The following is a 24,494-nucleotide window of genomic DNA, read 5'->3' on the forward strand; positions in this document are numbered from 1 at the left end:
CACTCCAGTATTCTTGCTTGGAGAAGCCCATGGACAGAGAAGCCTGGTGGGCTACAGTGCTGCTGCTGCTAAGTCGCTTCAGTCGTGTCTGACTCTGTGCAACCCCATAGACGGCAGCCCACATGGCTCTCCCATCCCTGGGATTATCCAGGCAAGAGCACTGGAGTGGGTTGCATTTCCTTCTCCAAAGCATGAAAGTGAAAAGTGAAAGTGAAGTCTCTCAGTCGTGTCTGACTCCTAGCAATCCTGTGGACTGCAGCCCACCAGGCTCCTCCATCCATGGGACCTTCCCAGCAAGAGTACTGGAGTGGGGTGCCATTGCCTTCTCTGGGGCTACAGTTCATGGGATGGCAAAGAGTTGGACATGGCTGAGTACGCATGCACAAACAGCTCTCCTCTAGCCAAAACCACAGAAAACCACTGACCCATTCCCACCCATGCCAGCAAAGTCTTAGGGGGAAGCCTCGACTTCAGCCTCTGCTAGGCTGTACCAAGGCACCCCCACATACCTGCCAAGGTGGTGACAGAGAGGGATACGTAGGGAGCTGGGATTTTCCTCCCCACCAGGCAGGGATGACACTTGCTCTCCTCCCTTCCCTCCCCACAGTACCAGTAGAGACCACACAGGGAGCCTGGACTTCCAGACCCTCTTGGTAGCAACAAGGCATCCCTCCCTATCCCAGATGGGGTGCTGTTAGAGAAGGCCTAGCCTGGAAAATCCCATGGACGGAGGAGCCTGGTGGGCTGCAGTCCATGGGGTTGCTAAGAGTCGGACACGACTGAGCGACTTCACTTTCACTTTTCACTTTCATGCACTGGAGAAGGCAATGGCAACCCACTCCAGTGTTCTTGCCTGGAGAATCCCAGGGACGGGGGAGCCTGGTGGGCTGCCGTCTATGGGGTCGCAGAGGGTCGGACATGACAGAAGCTACTTAGCAGCAGCAGCAGCAGCAGCAGTGGAGGTTCGTGGCTTTTGCCACCACCCAGCAGCAAAGAGGCACTTCTGCTCCTCCCAGCCAGGAAGGCATTGGTGCAGTCCTCACGAGGAGCTCACAACTTTAAGACAGCGTGGCCTTTACCTTCTAGGTCACTGTGTTACCCCAGTGCCTGGAAAAATAGGGACTAGTTGGGTGATCTTGCTCAAATCACTCATCCTTCCTGTGTCTCAATTTGCTTCTCTGTAAACTGAGAATGAAAATAATAGTGCCTGCCCGTAGGTTGCCGTGTTGACTCATTTAATCCTCACATGTAAAGCTCCTAGAATAGAAAGCGGCAACCATTGCTGGTGCTGCTTGCCTTGTCGCTTCTCATTCCTCACTGATTTACGTGCCTCTTAAATATAGCTTTAGTCATATTTCATGAGTTTTGATTTGCATGTTTTCGTTTTTTTATTTTCTAAATATTCCATGATTGCAAACATATTTCCTCCTTTATGCCCAAGAGATATATAGAAGGGTATGTTTGAATTTCCAAGTGGGTGGGAAATTTCTCCTTAAATGTTCCTAATTTATAGTTTTATTGTTCTGTGGTCAGAGCATGTCTGTGCACTTTGTGCTTTAGGAGATTTATTGATGTTTTCTTTTCAGTCTAGTCCATGATCTATTTTTAAAAAATAATTTCTTCAATTAAAATTGTTTTTCCCTTCTCCCTCATTGTGAAGGCTTTTATGCTAAGGATATATCCTATAAACATACTTTCCAACACACCAAACTAGACAGTTAAATGAAATATTCAATAAAAGCTTCAATCATGTAGAGTTAAAATGCTTTATTCCAGTTCAATTTGCAGTAAGCACAGTTTGCAGATTCCCCAGAGGGAGAGAAATGGGAGCAGGCACACTCAGCCTTCAGGTGTGATTTGTTAGTTGTTTCGGCTGCTTCTTTTCTCCCTCTTTTTTTTTTTTTTCCTTGTAAAGAAGGTCTTTAATTCTAGTTGCAGAAGATGGTAATTTCCAAAAGTGGCCACAGCAATATTTCTGGCCCCACATTGCTGTTCCAGGACCTTGCCAGCTCCCAACAAGGGGTGAAGATCCATCTCCTTCCCCTTGAAGCAGGGTAGAACTTGATGCCTGCCTCAACGAAAAGAGGAGAGGTGGATGTCCTGCTGGGTGTTATGTTGTGGACCTTCCCAGCTGGGTCATAAATGGCAGTACGGCCTCTGCCTGACTCTCTTGTGATGCTCACCCTTGAAAGCCAGTCACCATGCTAGGAAGAAGCTCAGGCTACTCCTGTAGCGCAGGAGGGGCTGCTCTTAGGTATTGAGGTCCCAGCAATAGCCACCATCCGTCAGCAGCCATGTGAGGGAATGACTTCAGGAGATCCCAGCCCCTAGTCATCCCCAGGGTCTCCTGCCTGAATTGTGACCCACAGACCCAGTAAGCCCTATGCTGCTGCTGCTGCTAAGTTGCCTCAGTCATGTCCGACTCTGTGCGACCCCATAGATGGCGGCCCACCACGCTCCCCCATCCCTGGGATTCTCCAGGCAAGAACACTGGAGTGGGTTGCCATTTCCTTCTCCAATGCATGAAAGTGGAAAGTGAAAGTGAAGTCGCTCAGTCGTGTCCAACCCTCAGTGACCCCATGGACCACAGCCCACCAGGCTCCTCCATCCATGGGATTTTCCAGGCAAGAGTCCTAGAGTGGGTTGCCATTGCCTTCTCCGAGGAAGCCCTATAAATGGGTGTTTTACCATTGGTGGTTTACAAATAGTATTTTATCATTGAGTTGTAGGATAGTTTGTTCCTCAGCTGTAGTAACCAGATGTCTAAGGATGAAGTGATCCCAGCTACTCAGAAAATTCCAGTAAGAAGTAGGGTGCTATAATAACAAAAACATGAGGACCTGGGAGACCTAGGTCATAGGCTAGATTAACTCATCATTGACTTTGGGACCTTGAACATAGCATGTAACCTTTCTGAGTCTTAGTATTGGACCCTTTTCAGCCCCTCCGAGTTCTACTATTGATTAATGTCTTGATATAGAACATTGTGTATTATAAAAGGTTTCGTATCAGAAGTACTCTGTCTCTTGAGAGATGGTGTATCTATATTTAATCAATGACATTCTTGATTTTGCAGTTAACTCTTACAGGGAAATCTTATTTCCCTCATTTCCAAACTATTGGAAATAATTTTCCAAAGTATTGACAGCAGAGAATAGAATCATTTTTTATTAACCCAATCTTAGCATAAAATAAATTAGAACACTAACTAGGCATTTGCTGCAAAAGGTGGGCTCCCCAGTCTCAGTTCGTGGAAACATATTAACCACTGCTTTGATTACCGACTTGTATATTGTCCAGTGATCTTTGCCTGCTCTTTTGGGTATTCTTTATTAGTGACCAGGTGACTTGCTGCCAGAATATGCTTACTGAGATGGTACTGTCTCTGTCTAAATTCAGCAGTTTGAAAATGTTAACTGTGCCTTGCAAAGCTAAATCGGCTAGGTGATATATAAGGCTGGTTTCTTGGCAGTTGTAATTCTCTAGTAGTTTCATTGTGAAGAGGAGTCAGCTGTTATTCCACATACTACATTTTAGAAGAAGCTAAAGCAAGTGTGCACGGCATGCTTTCCAATGCACAATACTGCACAGTCCCTAGGGTGTGATGACTTGGGACAACCGCCCCAAGTCAATATTCAGGGGACCCAGCCAGGCTGGCAGCTTGTCAGTGACTCAGGAAGCACCAGCTGGGGCCCCATTACGGGCTTCTACTTCCCTCACAGAGAAACAGTCTTCACTTAACTCCCTTTCCTGGATTCACCAGAATCACTGCCCACTGCCTCTATCCTCCAGTATTCACACACACAGAACAAAGTAGGTTAGCCTCTCATATGAATTGTATGCTCCCTGAGAAGCAGTTGTTTCCCACATCTGTTTATGACAGTTGCATTTTGTTATTTTAATGATGTGGTTTCATTAAGTATTACATAAATAGATGGAATACAAAGACAAAATGAGTTGTTTCTATGCATAAGTCAAAAGCTTCATAAAGTCTGAGTGATGTAGCTGCAATAGACTGTGGGAAAAACGCTAGAAGAATTCTGCACTCAGGTCCATTCCCCTTTCTCTGCAAGTTTTCACTCTCTTTGAAAGACACCCATATTTTAAATCTCAGTTAATGTGTTATGTGCTGTACTTAGTCGCTCAGTCATGTCCAACTCTTTGCTACCCCATGGACTGTAGCCCACCAGGCTTCTCTGTCCATGGTGATTCTCCAGGCGAGAATACTGGAGTGGGTTGCTGTGCTCTCCTCCACGGGATCTTCCCAACCCAGGGATTGAACCCAGGTGTCCCACACTGCAGGCAGATTCTTTACCATCTGAGTCACCAGGGAAGCCCAAGAAAACTGGAGTGGGTAGCCTATCCCTTCTCCAGGGGATCTTCTTGACCCAGGAATCGAACTGGGGTCTCCTGCAATGCAGGCAGATTCTATACCAACTGAGCTACCAGGGAAGCCTTAATATGTTATGGGTGTGCTTTATTCAAGAGTAATGCTCTGCACTCAAAGACCTTGCCCTTATGTCAAAAGATTGGTCAACTGATACACACTTGTTTTCAGTTAAACAAAATATTTGTGGAAATTTCCATTTTTTGACTTGTTGCTTTAACCTACTTTTGAACAGAGCAACAGAAGCTCCTAAGGAAGAAGCTGGCTTGAGCTGTACATGAATCCAGCTCATCTCTGCTCTGTTTCATCACAACAAACATAGAGCTGTGCAGACTGCCCTTTCCTGCTGCCAACTACAAACTGCCACTCTGTGACCTTGTTTTCACATCAAGGATCCTCTTCAGCTTTAGCCAGATGCCCACAAGCCATTTTTCCCTCACTCCCCCGACTCATTCTAGAAGAATGTGCTCTAACCTAGCCTCCATAAACCTCACGGAGATGGTTCCCAGTAAGTTCATCTACCCTGGCCATCCTCTGCTATTGACCCAAATCTAAAAAGACCTCTTGCTCCAGGCAGCTCCCTGGTGCAGCACCCTAGTACAACACCTTCTCTTCTGTGTTTCAGCAGAAACATATGGGTGTTTATTGGGCATCAGAATTTACTGGGCACCTATCACGTGTCAGGCTTAGCACCAGGCACTGGTTTTGCCATAGTGAATAAACTGTGTTTATATCATGAACAATAGACATATAGTATGAGCAGAAGAGCAGTAGCTAAGCCCTTTTTTTTTTAATTGAGAAATTGTAAACGAATGAGGGAGAGTTTCCATAGTACTTTTGACTTGGGAAATTGTTAGTTTGTCATTATGTATGCATTTATATATGGTACGTATTTATATGTATTTCTGTGGAAATTAAATGGGCATGTAATACTTTAATCCAAGGGCTTACAAATTTTTCTCTAAGCGGGGCAGAGAGTAGATATTTTTGGCTTTGTGTCATAGGGTCTCTGTTACAACTACTAAGCTAAGTAAGCTCTTGTGGTGTAAAAACAGTTATAGATAATACATAAGTGGATGGCAGTGGCTGGGTTCCAATACGATTTTATTTACAAAAACAGGCAGGAGCTCTAGTTTGCTGACCCCTAGAATCTATCAAAATACCTTACTGCTTCTCCTAGTAGCAATTAAACTTCCTCAAGCCTCTTCCCTAAAAAAAAAAAAAATCAAAATCCCACGTCACTGCAAGAAATTGTCTTGTACTTACCACCTCTACATCCCGACCTCTCATTTACCCCCAGTGCCAGACAATCTGACCTCTGTGCTCACCGCCCTCTGAAATTGCTCTTATCAGAGTCACCAGCAATCTCCGGGTTGCTAAATACCTCAGAGACTCCAGTGCTCTCTTTCTTACTCACTCTCGCCACAGCTTACAACATAGCCAGCCACTCCTTGCTCCTGGAAACACTCCCCACTCTTAGCTTCTGAAACCTCACTGGATGGGTTTTCCTTGTATAGCAGTAGCCACTCTTTCTGCCATCAGTCTTCTCTTGACAATCTCTACATGGTGAAGTTACTCAGGGTTCCATCTTGGGTTCTGTTCTTCTCTCCTTTGGGGACCTCATCCACTCTTTAGCTTTAAACGACTTGCTGAAAACTCCCACCTTTATGTCTTCGGCCCAGATCTTTCCCCCACCTACCCTTTCCTGCCTCACATATCTAGTTGCTGACTTGACATTTCAAGTCTCTCAGGTATCTAAAACATAAAGTACTGAATAAATATGACTGAATAAATAAATGAATTTACCTGGTTGCCCAACAGAAACCAGAGCCTCATCAATAACCCCTCCCTTTTGCTCACCTCATGCATTACCCAAATGTAAGCCTTCTCTTTCCTTACCATCTCCTGGATCTTTCCTGGCTCTCCATACCTAATTCCCAGGCAACAGATACAGCTGTATCTGTTGCTGAAATATTGAAATATCAATTCTTCCATACTGGCTACAAAGAGCTGCTAGTCTAAGCTCCAATTGTGTTGGCCTCACCTCTGGGTGCCAGCTGTCTATCCAGCCTGGCCTGGCAGAGAGATGTCTGCAGACCCTTGTTTTTGATTAGTCACTCAGTCGTGTCCAACTCTTTGTGACCCCGTGAACTGCAGCATGCCAGTCTTCCCTGTTCTTCATTATCTCCCATGGTTTTCTCAAACTCATGTCCATTGAGCTGGTGATGCCATCCAATCATCTCATCCTCTGTCATCCCCTTTCTCCTCCTGCCTTAAATCTTTCCCAGCATCAGGGTCTTTTCCAAGGAGTCAGCTCTTCCCATCAGGTGGGCAAAGTATTGGAGCTTTGGCATCATTCCTTCCAATGAATATTCAGGATTGATTTCCTTAGGATTTACTGGTTTGATTTCCTTGCTGATGAAAGGACTCTCAAGAGTCTTCTCCAGCACCACAGTTTGAAAACATCAATTCTGTAGACACTGCTCAAGGCTAAAGCTACCATCCATCCTGATGAATTAATGCTCATGCAAAACTGATTATTAAAGATTTTAATATTACCCTTACCTAATACACTGTCACTAAAATATTCTAGGACTAGGAAATCATCTCTCACCCAGTTCATTGGAAAAGCCATCTACCTGAGATCCCTACCTTCTCCTCCTGCCTCCTCAAGACTCTGCACAGCAGCCAGAATGATTTGTCTAAAATACAAGTTGATTGCATCTCTCCTCTACTTAAAACCTTTAAACATGGATTGCTTTTGCTCTGTTACTAGCTCATGTCCGACTCTTTGCAACTCCATGGACTGCAGCACACCAGGCTTCCCTGTCCTTCCCTATCTCCTGGAGTTTACTCAAACTCATGGATAACCATAAAGATAAAACCCCAACTCCCTAATAAAGTTCACCAGGCCCTTCATGATCTGACCCCTTTTCCCTTCAAACCTCACCTCCTCAGAGACATCCCCTCTGAAACCACGTTAAGTAGGCTCTTTCTCTTACGGTTGCACCCGTTTGTTTTCTTCATTGCGTCGATCACAATTTGATATTATGTGGATTTGTAAAAGTCTGTTTCCCCTACTAAAGTATCAGCTCCTGAGGGTAGATGCCATGTGTGGCTTATGCTCTGGTAGACCCCTTGCCCTTGTATATTCGTGAAGCTGATAAATCTGGTCCCCTGAATCTCTTCTAGCTTTGTCTCTTGCCCCTTTCTCCCTTGAAATCTGTGGTTTAGCTGTATGCAGCCGCAAATATTCAAGTATCATTTGATCACAAGCTTCTCAGTTCCTTAAATATTCCAGGGTACCCTTTGCTTGGAAGACTTTGCACCCTGCTGTCCTTTCCCCTGAACTCCCGCTTGACTTCCAGGAATCAACACTGTCATTATACCCTCCTCTTCAGGACGTTTTGCCTGCTAATCCCTCCAGATCAGAACCCTAAATACTATCATTTAAATGCCTATTTCCCTTTCTGCTTTCCTCACTAGATGGTAAGCTTGTAGAAGGCAAGAACCGTCTGTCATTTTTCATAGTTGCATCTAAGACAACCTGCTTAGTGCCTGGCAAACATTTAGCAGGCCAGTTCAGCCCAAAGCAGACGCTCAAAGTCCTGAGAGGGAGTCAGGGAACTTATATCCATTGGGGTGTTGATATACTATTTGTAAGTGGACTATCTTCCCCCAGTAGTAAAGGGTTTTGTTTGTTTTTCCTAAGAATGAATTTTCCCTTAGTGAAAATTTTCCTTAGTGCTTCTGTGATAGGCAGTGACTTCACCTGGAACTCACTGTTTGGCTTTATGGGAAGAAAGTGGTTCTTAGTGGGAAGTACAAAATATAGGTTACTAAAAAGATCTTTAGTGAGACTGGATTTTGTAATGTCTTAGAGGACACCAGAAGACAGCAGTTACCCTTCTTTGAAATAATTTTTTTGTGTGTTCATCCTGAATTCATGTAATTCAGTTAGAAAAAGAATCTCTTTCCTCTGCTTGTTAATGGTGGTTTTATGGTTTCATTTTGCTGGGCACATAAATATGTTATAATATAAACAAGCCAATGGTGTAATGAATCACTGCAGTCTTATTGTGTGTATGTTTTTACTACAAATCTTGAGGGGGAAAAGCTACTCATGCTTTGCATTTTTAAATTATGCTAATGTGATTAGTCATTATGATCCTACTTACTCTTCATGATGGATGAATGATGTCTAAGAATCCGATGTACTTGTGAGGGACCTGATTAGTGCTTGAGACCCAATCAAGAAGCTGATGATGGATTCACATAACACATTAAAAAGTTACTTAGGACAGAGGAGTTGATGATTGCTTATATAAGATTGTATAGAGGAATAAAATAAGTGTAAATTGTCCTAACATATATTTTTTTTAATTAAAAAAATTTTTTATGAAATATATTTGATTTTCAACGTTCAGGTATACAGCAAAGTGCTTCAGATACACACACACACACACACACATTCTTTTTCAGAATTTTCCACTCTAGTTTATTACAAGATATTGAATTTGTTCCTAATTCTATACACTAGGCCCTTGTTGCTTATCTGTTTTATATATAGTAGTGTATATCTGTTAATCTGAAACTAATTTATCCCCTCGCCTTTGCCCTTTGCTACCAAAGCTATAAGTTCTAATGTACGTTTTTATTCTTCCATGAAAATATCAGCTGTTGCCATAACCTTTGAATATATTTTGCCAGGATATGTCCAGGCCACCTTTTTTTTTGTTTTTTGCAATTAAAGTGTGAAAATGACAGAGTAAGCTACTGTCATTGTTTGGTAGGAAAATTCACACACTCACATCTGTAAACAGGTGTTTGCAAAGCCCAGACTTCAAAATAATTCACCCATTCTTGCATTTTGATGTTGCAATCAAGCAAAATGAAAAACAGAAGAGACACATTTTTGTTGATTATTATCCTGCCAAATCAGATTGTTTCTGTTATTGTCTTACACAAGTACGAAGCTCAGAGAGCAAAGCGGGGAACAGAGAGAAAAATACGGATGTGTGTGAGGAGAGAAAAAGGGGGGGGGTTAGAATTTTAAATGAGTCCAGTAAATTGAAGACTTGCTTAATGCTCTCAGAAATAAAAGTCCCTAGAAAAAGTAGTTTAGAAAAGTAGAAAAGAAGCACTTTACGTTCAGTTTTTTAAAAGACTATTCTAGAAGTAGAACCCTCTTTTCAGACAAAATATTACGAAGAGTCACACAAATATATAAAATAGGAAGAATATTTTTAGTAAACATATATTAGTTCAAATTTATCACATTTTTTCAAATTCACTGAAAAAACAAGACTGTTTTGATAATACCTAACATTAAAATTAGGGGATTAGTAAAAATTATCATCTTACATGAGCTTCAGCAACAAACTTATTTCTGTGATTTCTTCTTGTGTATTATCAAGATTCTTCTTGATCACAATGCTAAACTGTGGGAAATAGAGTTCTTACACAAGTTACCTGGTGATCTCAGGTCATCATTCCATTTCTGTGACAAGGAGGAGCTTCATTTGTCCTGGGGGCTGCACCAAGAGATTTAACCTGAGGAGGCCGTGAAGCATGTTGCTGGCCTCTATTGGGTTACCATTTTGTATGTGACACTTGAATGCGCCTATTTTTCAAAATATTGTTTTATAGAGGTTAAAAATTAAGTAAAATTCCAATGGAATGTTCGCTGACCCCTTGAGTCTCCTCAGCGCTTCCCTGGTGGCTCAGACAGTAAAGAATCCGCCTGCAATACAGGAGACCCGGTTTCGATCCCTGAGTTGGGAAGATACCCTGGAGGAGGGCATGGCAACCCACTCCACTATTCTTGCCTGGAGAATCCCATAGAAAGAGGAGCCTGACGGGCTATAGTCCATGGGGTCGCAAAGAGCTGGACACGACTGAGAGTCACCTCAAGGACATAGAAGGGTGGGGCGTGTGAGGACACTTCTGGCTGACCTTCTCTGAGTTGGAGATGTCTCCACTCTACAAGGAGGATTTTAACAACAGATTTTCTGGCCTCACCTGCTACAGGCATAAATGCTGTATTCTTTTTCCAGTATTTTCTATCTCAGTCAATGGCATCACCATTTTAGGAGCTGAGGCCCCTTCAACTTTCCCTCTTCCTTATCCCTAACATTTAATACCTCATGAAAGTCTATTCATACCATCTCCAAAATGTCTATGAAATTCATCCTCTCATCTCCTTGCTCTTCTACTGCGATGACCTCAAGGCTTGAGCTTTACCCTACCTCTCACAGCTAGAACTTTTGTTCTGAGACACAATTAGATCCGGTCATCCCCCTGGTTCAAAGCTAGTAATGCTATCTTTCCCTTACCTGGTTGAGACCAAACCCCTCAGCATAGTACAGGAGGCCCCTCACTGTCTGACCCCACCATTCTCCAACCTCACAGGCCCCGAACGCATCACACTAGATGCACCTTATTCTTTGCATCTGATTTCTTTGTGCCCAGAGAACGCTTAGTCATTCTTCAAGTTCCAATCCAAACATTATCCCTTTCCAAAGCATTTCTTGAGGCTTCCCAAGTGGCTCAGTGGTAAAGAATCTGCCTGCAAATGCAGGAGTTTCAGGAGATGTGGGTTTGAACCCTGGGTCGGGAAGATGCCCTGGAGTAGGAATGGCAACCCACTCCAGTATTCTTGCCTGGAAAATTCCAATGGCAGAGGATCCTGGTGGGCTACAGTGCATGGGGTCACAAAGAGTCAGACTTGACTAGTGACTGAGCGCACACAAAACATTTCTGATTTCTCCAGGTAAAGCAAATTGTCCCTCTTCCGCTTCCTTTACACTACTCATGCTTGTAGCATGTGCTCCATTTCCTTTTACTGGGATTATCTGTTTATGTCTCCCACTTCTCTATGGTGAACTCTTAATGAGCAGACTGTTTCTCATCCATTTTTTTACCCCAAACACCTACCGTCACACTTGACATGTGCCTGAGATATGGGAAACTCTCAGTGTGTATTTTTGAACTTTTCATTACAGCACTTCATGGGGAGTTTGTTCCTGATCTGTACAGTGATAAACTAGCAGAAACCACAGCGTATCCTGTAGACTCCCTCTGGTCTAAATTGTCAGTTTCTTTTCTCCTTCAGGCTCTCCATGCCTTTGGACACCTAAGTCTTTATCTTCCTCCAAATGTATTAGCATATTTCCGACTTGAATTTCAGTTCAATTGAACTGAATTTCAAAACATCTTTTCTCTATGGTGTTTGCTTTCCCAAATTTATTTATCCTACTCTCTCCCACCTGGTGTGATACTTCCCTGGTGTTTGGAATTTCAAAAAAGAACTGATTTATCCTGGTTTTAGCAGGTCAGACTTTGAGGGGAGGATTACTTATCCTGCTCCAGGTAACTTTGGTGTAGAGACTCTTTCATTTTGTTTCCCCACTACATTTTATAATCCTTCCCAAGAGAGCTCACATGCAAGCTATCGCTGATTTGCAAATATTAGGTCCCCTGCCCCCATATTTCTTAGGCCTTGAAGATGCTGAAATGAGGTTGCGATCTGAATCAGTTTTGTATATTCATGTGAATATGCATCTGTTAGATTCTTTTCCTTGTCTGTCTTTACAATTCAATAAAAATTCATCCCATGATATCGTTACTGCTTACAAACTCAGTTGTTATTCCTTGTTATTTGGATATTTTATAGGTTTTTTCTTATCATCTTTTATTTGCTTCATGATTGTACTTGAAGAGAATTCAATAACACCTACCAGGATGGGTATTCTTTCTCAGACACTCAGTGGTATCCACCCCTTTTCAAGGCATAACATTTCCTATTTCCAATCCTCTCTGGGTTTGAAAAAAATAGCCTGGCAATGGTTCACTAAGAATTGTAATTTAATCCTTTGGAATAACAGGCTTTTCATCTGTGCTCCCTGCAATGATCCGAGATCTGCCACACAATCAGTTCCTTAGAGAAGAACAATGCTACTCAGAAGGAAAAAAAGTACTGGCAACGTGAAAAAAAAAATACATATATATATAGCTGGTAAAATATGTATATATAATATATATGAGGCCATTTATAAAATTTATAAATTTAAATTAACCTTGAGAGTGAATGGCATCAAATTATGAATTATCACTACTTTTCAAAAGAGGAATCAGAACATTTCTGACAGCAAATGAACTCGAATGAATGTCTATGCTTTTGATCCGGACTGTGTAAACACAGGCTCATAACTAGGTAGTTTTGTGTTTATGTTGATGGAGTCTCTAAAGTTATGCTTACAGTTCCAGGAACAATGTAATATTTAAGAAAAGACAAACACAGACCTAATTCTTACCTCTCATGGTCCTCGACCTCAAGAGTGTTTGTCCAGGTTGTTTGGAGTCCCTGTGTTTTATGGACCAGGTTACTGTAAAAAAAAAAAAAAAAAAACTGCACAGGTACAACCCTGTATGTCTATAATGTTACATGTATATTTGTTTAAATGGAATAGGGCTGATGCCCTCCTTCTGAGACAATCATAGGTCATCAGCAACCTGCATAGTAATTTATCACCTCGTTTTCAGTCCTTATCACTGTTAGTCAACCGTGTGTTCTACAGCCTTCACATCACAGATAGTTCACTGGAATTGGATGTTTTAAGATTCATTAGCATCACCAGTATTACTACAAATCACACCATTTGTTTAGCACCAACAATGTGCTGAAGAAAGCAAGTTGGCACAATCTAAAGTGGGTAAGGAACAACCCCAAGTGTAAAAGGAGCCTGGGACTTGAGCTCTGGGCAAGGGTGAGTGAGGGCGGATGACTGGCAGACTCTCAGGAAAAAGGCTATTGGAGTTTCATACACATTTTCATACCCAGAATGCAGCCTCCTGGAAGGACAAATACTTTGCAAAAATCCTTTTCTTTCTCCCAGTGGCCTGATAATCCATAGAAAGTAAAGATAGCTGACCAGAAGGCATATTTAAGATGAATTTGGGCAAACTGCTCATGTTTATGGCACATTTTTTTTTTCTGCAAAGCCTATTGGAACTAGAACTCTGTTGAGCCTTTCTGAGCTGAAGTTGGTGTCCGAATTCATGTGTCTCGGGCTCCCTCCTCTATCAACACAGGCTACCAGATGATGTCCAGAGAAGACATCTGCTCAGTTAGTTGAGTGGGATGTGAGAAGTTGAGTCTGAGTTTAACCCACAGAATACTGTATAATACAAAAGGAGGCATTTCCTTCTGATCTAATTACTATTGCAATCAACTTAAGGTTCTACTATGCCTTATTTGCTATATAAAGGACAAGTCTAATACTCCTTTTCCTTTCTATAAAATAAAAACATTCAGAGTTTGGTGACCCTAAACGTGATTATAAAATTTGGCTTGGAAACTAAGTTAAAGAAAAAGCAGAGAAAGAATTTTTTTGTCTTTCATGGTATCAGCCCAAGCTTTGAACAATGCTTAAGAATGAAATAATCATTTAGAGAGAATGTTTGTGTTCCTCTTTTATACATTTATTTAATACTTTTATAAATTTTGAAAGTGATACTGTTAGTTACTCAGTCAAGTCTGACCCTTGGGGCCTCCATGAATTGCAGCCCACCAAGCTCCTCAATCCTTGGGATTTCCCAGGCAAGAATATGGAGTGGGTGGCCATTCCCTTCTCCAGGAGATCTTCCCAACCCAGGCATCACACCCAGGGCTCCTGCATTGCAGGCAGATTCTTTACCATCTGAGCCACCAGGGAAGCCCCTAGTAAAATAAAAATTCATATCAATAAAAATTCACTTTATTTTTATTGAGAATCAGTACGTTTAAAGCCATCTTATATTTGATGAGTAAATCTGAATTATTAATGAAATTTTCAGTTTGCATGAAAAATCATACATTTTTCCTTAGATGTGATATAATTTTTAACATTTTATAAAGAGTTATAGGATAAACTATTATTTCTGGGGTCTGGTTTGCAATAAGATAATTATAATTATTAAAATATTATAAAGATCTTTCATATATCCTTTTGACTTCTGGTTATAAAATTAAGGCTAAAGACACTCCATGTTTTAATAGGCCCAGGTTTTCTATAATGTCTAAATGTTCATAATCCCTTTACTGTACTCCAGTTAGCATCTGTGCACATAAGTGTAACTGAGAAAGAAGAAAAAATACCCTTTTCCACCTGAGTATTTCAGTTTGGTATTCTTAGTATGAGATGAGTACATTTTTGTAGAAAATGGCTGCAGAAGAAAAAAAGTAATATTTGAGAAGATAGAGTCCAAGAATTCTTAAGTACCTGGGAAGATTTTTTTAAGTAAATAAAAAAGAAAAAAAAATGGTGGGCTTTCTCAGAAAACAAAGTGAACCAATATATCTCACCACTTATTTATTGTTTTGGAAAAACAATCCACAAACTTGTACCAGCTAAAACACCCTTCCCACAATGACTGATGCCATTGGCAAGGTTGCTATGTGCAGAAAGAAGACTGAAAATGATAGAGTACAAATATTGTGGGTTTTCATTGTCATTATGAGAAACTAATGTTTTTAGACCTTGGATCTGAGAGGTAATTTACATGGCCGATTATGAGAACTCTCATGGAATGATTGTGCACCTGCATTTGGTCAAACAGAAAGAAAACTCTCTCACTGAGTAATGTACCATATGCAAATTGAGGGATCAAAGGATCAGAACAGCTGGCATGCAAAGAATATTTTACAGATTCTTAGGGAGCACTAGTCTGGAGGCATTCAGACCTTCCACCAAGCTGGCAAGTGTAGCTTAGGTAACCTTACCTGGAGTCTGAATGAAAATGGCTTTTGGAGAAAGGGAGAAATGTTACGGCCAAAGTCCAAAACTCACTAGCATTGATAACAGCATCCAGAAAAGTGAGAAGAGCCATTAACAAAGTCATTAATTAGAATGTTTTTTACATTCCTTCCATCAACTGAAAACATATTTAATATGCACTTTCCTTAATTTTTTTAGTCTTTTCTTTCCTATTTTTTAAAATTTATTTTAGTTGATTTACTGTGTTGTGTTAATTGCTGCTATATAGCAAAGTGATCCAGTTATATGCATATATACATTCTTTTCAAATTATTCTTTTCCATTATGCTCTATTACAGGATACTGAATATAATTCCCTGTGCTAAACAGACCTTGTTTTTATCCATTCTGTATATAATAGCTTTATCTGCTAGTCTCAAACTTCCCATCCCTCTCCCATACACTCTCCCCCATGGCAACCAGAAGTCTATTTCCTAGGTGAGTTGTTTCTTATTTGTAGTCAGTTCATTTTTGTTATTTAAATTCCACATATAAGTGATATTATATGGTTTTTGTCTTTCTCTTTCTGACTTACTTCACTTAGTATAATAATTTTTAGGCCTGTCCATGTTGCTGCAAATAGCATTATTTCATTCTTTTTTGTGGTTGAGTAGTATTCTGCTATATATGTGTATGTCACATCGTCATTATCCCTTTGTCTGCAAATGGACATTTAGGTTGTTTCCATGTCCTGGCTCTTGTTAATATTGCTGCTATAGTTCAACATTTATTGCTAGAAAAAGATAACCTGCCTGAATTTCATAAAGACACATTGGTGAATTTCATAAAGACATATTGATGAATACAATAAAGACATATCAGCACACTACTTATATTTCCAGGGCAGAGTGGGCACATCTTTGGCCAACACATAGATTAAATGAGAGTAGTGCTTGAAGGCTCAGCTGTTACTTGAGCAAAGAAGTTATTATTCATCAGAAACAGACTGCTAACAGGACTTGAGAGACGGTGTGGTCTATGGGAAGAGTTCTGGACCATGTGCAGCTTCAACTTGCTCATCTGTTAAGTGGGGATAATAACACTTGCCCTGCCCAGGTCATATTTGTTGTGAACATCAAACAAAGTCTTAAGAGGTGAATGCACTCTGTAATGTATGATATGTAATGTACATGATGCAAGGGATTATTCTTAATGAATGAATTCACTAATAGCTATTCTTTTATAGGGATTAGAGAGGTCCTAAATCCCCAGAGATTGATGCAATTATATCAATAATTATTTGACCCTTGTATTTATTTTAGTTAATAATCACATGCATCTCTTATTTAGGGAAGAAAGCTGAATTTCCTGTGTGAGCCACCCTTCTGCCTACATTCAAGTCTGCTTTCTTTGTGTTTGCATAACTCAGTGAACTCAGCCAAGATGTCAACAGGGAAGTCCTCTTTTTGATTAAAATGGGTTATTTTGGCATGTATGTCCTAACTCTAATCACTAAGACAAGACCAGAAAAAACCCCAATGTCCCATTCCATGTGATTCCAGAACCCTGGGCTTCCCTCATTCTTGGTCCACTGACCAAAAAAAGCTACCATTTTAGCAAAATTTACACACCCCACTGCTCTTCTATGTAAGTTTTAGAACAGCACGTTCATAATACTATACTAAGAAGCATCAGAAATAATCAAGGTTCAACTGTATTCACAGAGCAGCCCTTTATTTTTGTCTTTCTAGAAAATTCACAACTTGGCATCTGGTCACAAAATTTTAGAAGCCCTTGGCCATGCCAGTAAGCTTTGAAGTATAGAGGTGGATAAGCCCTGGGACAGAACTTTCTTGACCTAAATTTTACATGCTTATCATTTGGTAACTAATTTTTCTTGCTTTTTTTGTTGTTTCCTTTGAAAGAGGAGAAGGCCTTGTAACTGAATGTATATTTTGCAAAGATTTGATAGCCTTTTTAATAATAAGCCTGAGTTATAATAAGGACCATGTGTAATACTCTTGATCTACCTCTCTGGAAGTGCCTCTAGACCTACAGTTCTGGGAGGGCCCTCTTCTTTGCTGTTGTTCAGTCACTAAGTTCTGTCTGACTTTGTGACCCCATGGACTGCAGCACATCAGGCTTCCCTGTCCTTCACTATCTACCGGAGTTTGCTCAAACTCCTGTCCACTGAGTCAATGAAGCCATCCAGCCATCTCATCCTCTGTCACCCCCTTTTCTTCCTGCCCTCAAATCATTCCCAGCATCAGGGTCTTTTCCAATGAATCAGCTCTCCTTATCAGGTGGCCAAAGTATTGGGAGCTTCAGCATCAGTCCTTCCAGTGAATATTCAGGGTTGATTTCCTTTAGGATGGACTGGTTTCCTTGTTGCCTTCAGGTAACCTGGCTGTCTTAGTTTGTAACCTCAAGGCTCAAGGCCAACTCTGGGCCCAATTTTTTCATTTGTAAAAAGCATTATTGAGTTGAGGATCTCAAAGCCCCTTTCAGCTCTGAGCTACACCTTCAAAGATGATCCAGTTTAGTCAGTCCATAAGACTGAAGCAACTTAGCAGCAGCAGCAGCAAGCCTGAAAAACGCACTCTTAATATTTGGAACCTACCCTCAACATCTCTCATGAAAACAATTCTTACCTCCTATATTAACTTGAGTTTTCATTCAAACTTCTACAACTGAAACCATCTATCAACAACAAAACCCCACAACTAAAATAATGTTATTGTTTTTTTTTTTTTTTTTTAAAGACCATTCAATTTCAACTTATTGGATTCATTTGTCCACTCTATGGGGAAAATGTATGGAGTATTTCACTGTGAACAATTACACTTTGAGTGACAAACATTTACTGTGATGATCACTGGAAAAGCAATGCTAATTATTGGTTAACCACTTAGCTGGCTAATATCTAATCTAAGCTCTGTCATTAACGGGCCAAGTGGCCTAGAATAAACTTCAGTTTCCTTATCTGCAAAGTGGGAACTGAGCCAGTGACCCAACTCTTGAAAAGTACTTGTAATCACTCTTGAGTCTCAGAGGGCAAATGACCATGGGCACCATCTGACACTCTTTGGAGGGTGCATTTACTCTTTGAGGCCATTCAGGGAACCATTTAGTACTGTAGCAGTGACTTACTGATATTGCCCTAGTGGTCCCAAAGACGTAATGCACTGTCCGTATATCTCTTGCTTTCTTTGTGTGTATCAACTAATCTATCAGATAGTACCTTTGATAGATCAATTTGCTAGACACAAGTGGGTGGGCATTTTACTCCCAGACAGTACTGGCCTCTTCCCTGCTCTTAAAAGAATCAGAGACAAACCCAAACAGGCACCCACACAGCACTCCTACAGAGAGCTTTGGGGTTATTTATGAATTAGAGCTGCTAACTGCTGTAACCTCCCTGTGGCACTACTGTATTCTCTGGTGTTAAGAAGAACTACACTGAGTGGGAGTGTTGGAGGTACTTTTTTGATTTTAACGTTATTAATAATAGCTCTAGGGTATGAATGTCTCTCCACTTACTTGTCCTCTTCTCTTTCCATCTGAATTCAGAGAAAGAGGAATTTTGAAGAAGGTAAATCTACTTAAGTTCTGGATCACTTCCTATCTGCTCTCTCCTCAAGTAGCATTTTGATCAAATATTCATAGTCTCTCCTGTGTCATTAATTTTTCTTTGGCTACTCTTCTCTTCCAAACTCTGTAGAAATCTCTAATTTAAAAATTTTTTGCTGGAGTAGAGTTGATTTATAATATTGTGTTAGTTTCAGATGTATAACAAAGTGGCTCAGTTATACATATATTCATTCTTTTTCCGATTCTTTACTCACATAGGTTATTACAGAATATAGAATAAAGTCCCTTGTGCTACACAGTAGGTCATTGTTGGTTATCCATTTTATATACAGCAGTGTGTGTATATTAATCCCAAACTCCTGATTTATCCCTCCCCTCAGTGTTTCTCCTCTGGTAGCCATAAATTTGTGTTTTCAAAACCTGTGAGTCTCTTCCTGTTTTGTAAATAAGATCATTTATATCATTTTAAAAATTAGATCCCACATCTAAGTGAAATCATGTGATAAATTTGTGTTTCTCTTTCAGACTTCCTTCACTTAGCATGGTAATCTCTAGATCCATCCATGTTGCTGCAAATGGCACTATTTTGTTCTTTTTTATGGCTGAGTAATACTTGATTGTTGGAGAAGGCAATGGCACCCCACTCCGGTACTTTTGCCTGGAAAATCCCATGGATGGAGGAGCCTGGCTGCAGTCCATGGGGTCGCTAGAGTCAGACACGACTGAGCGACTTCACTTTCACTTTTCACTTTCGTGCATTGGAGAAGGAAATGGCAACCCACTCCAGTGTTCTTGCCTGGAGAATCCCAGGGACGGGGGAGCCTGGTGGGCTGCCATCTATGGGGTCGCACAGAGTCGGACATGACTGAAGCAACTTAGCAGTAGCAGCAGCAATACTTGATTGTATATATGTATCATATCTTCTTTATGCATTTTTCTGCCGATGGACACTGAGTTTGCTTCCATAATCTGACCGTTGTAAACAATGCTATAATGAACATTGCGGTGCATGTATCTTTTCAAACTATGGTTTCTCTGGAAATATACCCAGGAGTGGTATTACTGGATCAAATGGTAGTTCTATTTTTAGTTTTATAAGGACCCTCCATACTGTTCTCCATAGTGGTTGTACTAATTTACATTTCCACCAACAGTAAAGGAAGGTTCCTTTTCCTCCACCTCAATCTCCAGCATTCACTATTGGTAGGCTTTTTGATGAAGCTTTTTGGATTGGGGTGATGTGATACCCTGTTGCAGTCTTGATTTGCATTTCTCTGATAGTAAGTGATGTTGAGCAGAAAAGCTCTAATCTTCAATAAATCATACTCTCCCTGGACTTTATACCCTTGTTTGCCTCTCGCCTGCTCTTTCGTTTCTTTCCTAGTTCTGCCTGTAAAAAGGAAATCCATTCAGAGTGTCCTCACTTCATCACTCACTCACTCCATAACCCACCATAGCTTGTGAATGTGGTCATCATTGATAATGGTCCTCTGGGTTTTCAAGAACCTGTACAATGTTTGTGATCTATAGAAAAGTTGATTGGCTTAAATACAAAAAAAAAAAAAATTTAACTAGTACTAACTTCAAAGGGAAAATTTTTATGAGATGAATTTAATGTGGAATTTGGCATGTGATGGTGGCTCAGTTGGTAAAGAATCTGCCCATAATGCGGGAGACCTGGCCTTGATCCCTGGGCCAGGATTTCCTGGAGAAGGAAATGGCAACCTGCTCCAGTATTCTTGCCTGGAGAATTCCTTGGACAGAGAAGCTCATGGGGTCACAAAGAGTCAGACACAACTAACACACTTTCACTTTCACACCAGAAATGAGTGTGTTTAGGATCTAGGAGAATTTTAAATGATGAGTCTGCTTTTTCTTTCATGTTCCTAGCTAAGTAAAGAGTACATATCCCTTCAACAGCTCAATCCCGAAATCTGGGAGATGTGTTATACCTTTTTCCCCTCACATCTTATATCCAGTCAGTCACCAGTTCATTCAATTCCTTTACTTTCTTGAATATGTCCACTTCTCTACATCTTTTAAAAACACAGTTCTGGTCTTGCTGCCCTCATGCTTCATCCTTTTAGTGATTCCCATTAACTTGGGATGAAGCCCCCAATGCTACCACGACTCCTAAAGCCCACCATACTGGCCTCTGCCTGCTTCTCAGCTCGATTCCAGTCCTGGCCCTCTTCCCTCTCAGTACGTTAGCTGTAGCCAGAACGGTGTGCATCTTAAATCACTCTGGCAAGAATCCTCCCCTTTCACAAGGCATTTATCTTAGAACATCTTTCTACCCACTCCCCCGAACCTCCAGATTGTGTCGGCTGCTCCTGTGCCTGTCACCATCCACCACCATCACATTCTCATTGCAGTCTGGGCCGCACCTTCTGTAGCTCTCCAACATACTTTATTTTTTTTAATGTTATTGGTGTATAGTTGATTTACAATATTGTGTTAGTTTCAGGTGTACAGCTTAGTAATTCAGTTAAACATATATTCATTATTTTTCAGATTCTTTTCCCATATAGGCTACTACAGAATATTGAGTAGAGTTCCCTGTGCTATACAGAAGGTCCTTGTTGGTTATCTATTTTATATATATGGTGTGAGTGTATATTAATCCCAAGCTCTTAATTTATCCCCTGCCCATGTTTCCCCTTTGGTAACCATAAGTTTGTTTTTGAATCTGTGAGTCTGTTTCAGGTTTTGTAAATAAGATCACTTATATCATTTTTAAAAGAGTAGTTTCCACATATGAGTGCTATCATATGTGTCTTTGTCTGACTTACTTCACTTATGATAATCTCTAAGTTCATCCATGTTGCTGCAAATGACATTATTTTGTTCTTTCCTTATGGCTAATATTCCCTCATATATAGGTACTGCATCTTCTTTATCCATGCATCTATTGATGGACATTTGGGTTGCTTTCATGTCCTGGCTATTGTAAACAGTGCTGAAATGAGCATTGGCGTGCATGTATCTATTTGAGTTATGGTTTCAACACACTTTAAATTCTTTGTTCAATGTCTGTTTTCCCAATAAGAGTGCCTAATATTTATTAAGTACTTCCTATGTGTGAGGCATCTTTATATATACTGTTTCATTTTAATCTTTACAACAACTATGAGGTAGGTTCTATTATTACCCTAGCTTTATAAGTAAAGAAGCTGAAGGCCACATAGCTTGTGAAGGATAAATTAAAACTGAAACCTAAGCAGTCTGTATCCAGAGCCCATGTGTAACCATGATTAATATGCTTCAGTGAAGCAATAAACTCCATAAGGGCAGAGGCCAGATCTTATACCCCCAGAGCCTAACACAGGATTGGCACATAGTAGGGGCCAACAAGGACTTGCTGATATACTTAATGCAGTGCCAGCTCCTAGAGTGGCCTATGGTCCACCACATTCTTCCCCTCCTCTACCTCTCTAGACTTTTCTCCCAGTGGGCCTGTCCCCTTTTCCCCATGCCCCATCTCCTAGCCATATAAGCAGTTCCCTGTACAGGCCATGGTGGTTCACACTTCTGCCTTTTGTCTGTTCATTATGTTATTTCCCTCATTTGCTCATCCATTCATTCACTCACTCACCATGCATCTGTTTACTGAATACCTACTGAAGGCTCTGTGTGTGTGCACGTGCGTGCGTGTGTGTTCAGTCACTTCAGTGCTGTCAGACTCTTTGCAACCCTATGTATGTTTGTATCCCACCAGGCTCCTCTCTCCATGGCGATTCTCCAGGCAAGAATACTGGAGTGGGTCGCCATGCCCTCCTCCAGGGGATCTTCCTGACCCAGGGATCAAACCTGAGTTTCTTCTGTCTCCTGCACTGGCAAGTGGGTTCTTTACCACTAGCACCGCCTGGGAAGCCCTAGGCAGTGAGAAAAGTCCTGTGATAGGCTATGCAACACTAAAAAGGATGTCTAAATGAGACTGGGGAGTCAAGAAAGGCTCCCAAGAGACGTAACATTGAAATTGTGTCAAAGGCTGCATGGCAGAGCTGCACGGCAAGCCCCTGTTTACCTTCAGGACTCTGCTCTGTCTCTTCCATCACTCTCTTCATGGCAGAGCATTCGGGGATTTTGTACCGCATGTCTTTAGAGGACTGCTCCTCCTGTCAGTGAGGTCCTCTTACTCTCTTTGTGTATCATCTCAGCACATGAGCTCCTGACACAGAAGAGACACCCAATAAAGCACCGATGAACGAACAAGTAACATCATGGTTCTTTTAGTGAAAACATTCCTCTTAAATTCATTGTACAACTCTGTGCGTTTACCTGAAACCATAGAATTTGGGTTCATTTACAGAATAGCAATAGTCAAAGCTATGGTTTTTCCAGTAGTCATGTATGGATATGAGAGTTGGATCATAAAGAAGGCTGAGAGCCAAAGAGCTGATGCTTTTGAACTGTGGTGTTGGAGAAGACTGTTGAGGGTCCCTTGGACAACAAGGAGATCCAACCAATCAATCCTAAAGGAAATTAACCCTGAATATTCATTGGAAGGACTGATGCTGAAACTGAAGCTCCAGTACTTTGGCCCCCTGATGCGAAGAGCCGATTCATTGGAAAAGACCTTGATGCTGGGAAAGATTGAGGACAAGAGGAGAAGGGGACAACAGAGGATGAAATGGTTAGAAGGCACCCTTGACTCAATGGGCATGAGTTTGAGCAAGCTCTGGGAGATAGTGAAGGACAGGGAGGCCTGGCATGTTGCAGTCCATGGGGTGGCAAAGAGTTGGGCATGACTGAGCAACTGAACAACAGCAACAATAGAATAGACATTTTCTTAACATACAAATAAAAGAATTTGGGGACCACTGGCACCTGGCAACATGGTATCATTTTAGACACAGATATATGAACTCCATAAAAACACTTCTGTAAATTCACATATACACACAGCCATATGGTTTTGTCAAATTTGTGAGTCTAATACCTTGAGGAGAGAATTCACACCGTCAGGCACATTCTCCTGAAAGCTCTGGATACTCGAGAATATTACATGACAGAATGTTCGTACATTTTATGGAAGGCAAGATGATCCTCACGATTCTCCCATCAATGAGAAAGACTTTCTCATTATTGAAATGGGCCCTAAATGTTAGGCAGTTAATGTGTTTTGTGCATGTGTGAAAAAAAAAAAATGATGCCATTATACATCCTGGACTAACATCAAAGCACACATCTGTCACACTGTTCTTTTTGGGTTTGTCATATACAGGGCTCTTTAAAAATTGTAATGAGATGCAAACTTACCCCAGTGTCCCCTTCTCTACTTAATATATGCGGGACTGCGATGACTCTCTGGGGACAAAGCTCTTATAGGAATTGTTGAGGATGATGCCTGGCATTCTACAGTCCTGTGTCTCTTTGAATGTATTACATTGAGCTACCACTTTCTCTCTCAGGATGAGTTATCTCACCTACCAAATCAGTAGGCTGGACTAGAGCAGGGGTCAGCAAACCTTTTTGGTAAAGGGTGAAATAGTAAATGTTTTGGCCCTTGAATCACATGGTCTGTGTTGCAACCACTTAACTCCATCACTGAAGAGTGGAAGCAGTCATCCAAATACGTAAACAAACAGGCATGCCTACTCGCCAATAAAATTTTATTTACAAAAATGGTGGGCCAGATTTGGGCAGCGGGTCAGAGTCACAGATGCCTGGACTAGTTGAATTCTAGCATCCCTTTTAAGCTTTTTTTCTGCCATGGTGTTTGGTTTCAGTCATCCCAGGAGAGATCAGAATTCAGGGACAGCTGAGAAAAAAAGAGA

General features: G+C 41.1%; 2 long non-coding RNA genes across 2 annotated transcripts in view; one reads left to right on the plus strand and one right to left on the minus strand.

Annotated features, from left to right (window-relative positions):
- LOC113891692 overlaps positions 1-24,494 on the plus strand; it is a 106,439-nt gene that overhangs the window by 37,228 nt on the left and 44,717 nt on the right. The gene's annotated exons all lie outside the window — the stretch shown is intronic.
- LOC113891695 lies at positions 1,753-22,756 on the minus strand. Its single transcript, XR_003510859.1, has 3 exons — positions 22,742-22,756; positions 12,703-12,774; positions 1,753-2,068 (listed from the first exon to the last, which is right to left on the minus strand). It is a non-coding gene; the product is annotated as an uncharacterized LOC113891695 (long non-coding RNA).

The sequence above is a fragment of the Bos indicus x Bos taurus genome, chromosome 4 (assembly GCF_003369695.1).
Source record: "Bos indicus x Bos taurus breed Angus x Brahman F1 hybrid chromosome 4, Bos_hybrid_MaternalHap_v2.0, whole genome shotgun sequence".
Taxonomy (NCBI): Eukaryota; Metazoa; Chordata; class Mammalia; order Artiodactyla; family Bovidae; genus Bos; species Bos indicus x Bos taurus.